Below are 4,317 nucleotides of genomic sequence, written 5' to 3'. Positions count from 1 at the left end.
AGGAGGGAGGAATGGCGAGTGACTGCTAATGGGCACGTGGTTCCTTTTAGGGAAGATAAGAATGCTCTGGAATTAGATAGTGGTGATGGATGCACAACATGGATGCACAACATTGCGAACATGCTAAAATCCACTGAATTGGACACTTTAAATGGTGAATTTTATAATATCTAAATTTTGTCTCAATAAAAAATAGGACTGCATTGGCCAAAGTAAATCAATGAGATAAGAAATTGCCCTCCGCTTAATGTAGGAGGGACTGAAAAGTCACACAGCAAAGGCTTGGCTATATAATCTGTATCTAGAAGAAGTGAGAATTAGGAAAAATTATCCAATCTACTAAAAATAATTTTAGGTATTTTTATGAATTTAAACATTTCTTCAAAATTTTTAAAGCAGGGGGATGCTTAACGGAGAAATTTGGGAATGTCTAAACTTAAATACATGTGGAGGGGGCAACATATTTCCTGTAGAAATCCTTGTTTTGGCAGTTTTTTGAAATAAGATGGAAATAAACCAAAACTTCATTAATTAAGGATGAGAAACAATTGGAATTTGTGAAGTATCTGATTTATGAACATTATTGAAGTCCACTTTTATTCTGTTCAAGTACGAACAACATAAACTAATCTAGCAGAAAAAAAATAACCTGGCAGAGATCTTTAGAGAATTAGTTTAGAGAGAAGAGTTTGAATTACAATTAGCACGTGAATTATCCATGCGTAAATTGTGCTTCCGAAATGCTTTATGGAATTTTTTAAGTGCCTCAAAATATTTTATTCTGTTGAACAACTTAAAAATCTCTTCCTGCCCCCAAGTCTTATTTACATATTTAATGTGTGTTTTCCACAAATTAAGGGTTAGCTTAGCAAAATAAATCTCGGTACTGCTCCTGACTCAATCATCGCCAATTGGAAATTACTCAAGTTTCAGTTCTACCTGGTTTTACTCAAAGTAAATCATGGTAAAGCGCTGAATGGGAGGTCAGGTATGGTGGCTCACACTTGTAATCCCAACACTTTGGGAGGCCAAGGCGGGAGGATCACTTGAACTTAGGAGTTCAATACCAGTCTGGGCAACATGGAGAAACCTCATCTTTACAAAAAATGCAAAAATTATCTCAGCATGGTGGCATGTGCCTGTAGTCCCAACTACAAGGAAGACTGAGGTAGAAGAATCACTTTAGCCTGGGAGGTTGAGGCTGCAGTGAGCCATGATCATGCCACTGCACTCCAGCCTGGGTGACAGAGTGAGGCTCTGTCAGAAAAAAAAAAAAAAAAAAAAGCAGTTGTATTAGTCCATTCTCACACTGCTGTAAAGACATAACAGAGACTGGGTAATTTATAAAGAAAGGAGGTTTAATTGACTCACAGTTCCGCATGACAGGAAGACCTCAGGAAACTTACAATCATGTCGGAAGGGGAAAGGGGAAGCAGGCAACTTCTTCACAAGGCAGCAGGACAGACTGCCCGTGAGAGCCCAAGAAAAACTATCATTTATGGAACCATCAGATCTCGTGAGAATTAACTCACTATCATGAGAACAGCATGGGGGAAACCACCCCCATTATCCAATCACTTCCCTCCCTCTATACGTGAGGATTACAATTTGAGATGAGGTTTGGGTGGGGACACAGAGCCAAACCACATCAGCAGTGAATGGGAATAATGAAAGATTCTAAATTCAGCTCTCAGAATTAAAGTGCCTGGATGTTCTGATTCCTGATCCAGTGTTCTTTTCCATACTCCTGGCTTATGCTGGCCAATGTTAATGTTCACCTGAAAACAAGATGCTCTCCTACATAGAAATTTTTCTGTGAAGCACAACTCATTAAGTCTTCTTGGCTTTATCTAAAACTGATCTGATTGTGTTACAGTTAAACTCATACCTCTCTCATCTCACCATAACCTAAATTATCCTAGGTAGTTAGAAGCCAGTCTGAAAATTATCAACATGCTCCAGAGGAATCATTTTTTGGGTCAAGATCCAAGAGAAACTGGGTACAACCTCTCCACACACAGAACCCTTCTGAATTGCAATTACCCCCTTCACATTCACTGCTCAAAACTCAGCTCTTCAGAAGGGGGTGCACCATGGGCTCGAGAACCCTTGATTTCATGGGTTACCAGAAAAGATCGAGAAGGAAAATGAGCAAGGTAAGGAAAGGGAGCAGCGAATATGTTAGAGGCAATTCATGTACTAACAGACAGCAGGACTAGTATAGTACTGAAACCAGAGAGAGAAGAAATGCAAGAAAACAATTATAAGAAAAAGACGAGATACTACTCCCTAGAAAACAATTATAAGAAAAAGACATCCAGATAGCTAGGCTGGTTCTCTCCTTTCCAATAGGAGGCCTCTGCCGCAAACATGCTCTGCCAGATCCTCAGTCAGGCCAAGAAGCATCTGAGGTTAATTCCTCTCCTTGAATTTATTGAAGCTGGAGGTACTGGAGCAACACTGGATGTCTTGCATCTGGCACTGTTCAATCCAGTTGTTAATTGAGGCAGAAACCATAACCCAGAAAGAACACTGGAACAAACTGGGTCCCAATGATTGATACAAGTTCTACTCAGTGAATGTGGATTATAGCAAACTGAAGAAAGAAGGTCCAGATTTTTGTTTGTTTGTTTTTGTTTTGTTTTGAGACAGAGTCTCTCCCTGTTGCCCAGGTTGGAGTGCAGTGACATGATCTCAGTTCACTGCAGCCTCTACCTCACGCCTCAGCCACCTGAGTGGCTGGGACTATAGGTGCACACCATCACATCTGGCTAATTTTTGTATTTTTAGTAGAGGTGGGGTTTCACCATGTTGGCCAGGCTGGTCTCAAACTCCTGACCTCAGGTGATCCTCCTGCCTCAGCCTCCCAAAGTGCTGGGATTAAGGCATGAGCCACTGTGCCTGGCCAAAGGTCCAGATTTCTAAATAAAATGTTTAACCATAAAGCTGCTTAGAATGAAGGTCTTCCAGAAGCCACTCACACTATTTTCCACTTATGTAGGAAATAGTTCTCCTCCAAATGCATGAAATCATGTTGATGTGTTGGAGATCACACTGATTAATAAATATCGACAATTGAACAAAACAAAAGGGAGCTGAAAGAAAGAAAAAAGGAGGAAGAACCTGACAAATACATAACAGGAAAGGCATACACTATTTTTTTTCTTTTTGAGATGGAGTTTCGCTCTATCGCCCAGGCTAGAGTGCAATGGCACAATCTTGTCTCACTGCAACCTTCGCCTCTTGGGTTCAAGTGATTCTCCTGCCTCAACCTTCCAAGTAGCTGGGAATACCGATGCATGCCACCATGCCTGGCTATCTTTTTTGTATTTTTAGTAGAGATGGGGTTTCTTCATGTTGGCCAGGCTGGTCTTGAACTCCTGACCTCAGGTGATCCTCCTGCCTCTGCCTCCCAAAGTGCTGGGATTATAGGTGTGAGCCACTGCTCCTGACCTGCACACACTATTTTATGTTATAAAGATAATGTGGACAAAGTACCTCATCACACATGGTAAAAACTCAATCATATTTGTTGAATAAATAAATGACTGACTCACTTTGAAGTAACTGCAATAAAATCAAACTCACTATTTTATCTCCAAAATTCATTATTGGATGACTTCCCTTCTTCTGTAAAAATATAATCATTTTATATTACCCAAGTCGAAACCCTGGAACCATCTCTGCTGTTCTTTTTGCCTCTCCCATCTCAGCTTCAATCATTTAAGGATAACTAATTCTTCCCTCATCAGGTCTATTTTATTCATCCCTTTCTGTGCACACTGATCACCTGAGTCCATATCTCAATATGGATTAAACAAGCATTTAGTGTATGCACATTATATGTCCTGAACCAGTCTACTAGTTACATATCCTTCACCAGTCTATAATTGGAGTTACTTCTTGCCTTCAATGAGTTCAAATCAGACATAGAAATAATACAATATGACAAAAGTAACCATGGAGCTATTTCTATGGAAAATGCTACTTGACCAACTCAACCAATTTATAATCATCTCCCCTGTCTCATTCTCTTTAATCTCTTCCCTTTCAGATAAAAAATTTTTGCTAATATATCTTGAAGGATTACTATGCACCAGGCATTTCTGTAAGTAACAAGCATTTTACATAATTCACCTCATTCACTCCTCACAATAGCTCTAGAGGTAGGTGGTGTTATTATTTAATACCTCAATTTCAAAAATAAAGGAACAGTGTTTTTTAATCACAATTAAAAATAAAAATTTTTTTCTCACCCCGGTTAGAATGGCTATTGTCAAAAAGACAAAAAATGATAAATGATGGTGAGGACGTGGA

At 39.5% G+C, this 4,317-nt stretch overlaps 1 pseudogene; it reads left to right on the top strand.

Annotated features, from left to right (window-relative positions):
- The first annotated feature begins 1,583 nt into the window (after positions 1-1,583).
- On the top strand, positions 1,584-3,817 carry LOC110742595 (annotated as a pseudogene).
- The last annotated feature ends 500 nt before the right edge of the window (positions 3,818-4,317 follow it).

This window comes from Papio anubis, chromosome 1 (genome assembly GCF_008728515.1).
Source record: "Papio anubis isolate 15944 chromosome 1, Panubis1.0, whole genome shotgun sequence".
Lineage (NCBI taxonomy): Eukaryota > Metazoa > Chordata > Mammalia > Primates > Cercopithecidae > Papio > Papio anubis.
Note: the sequence above shows the minus strand (reverse complement) of the source record. Positions and strands in the feature narration are given on the sequence as shown.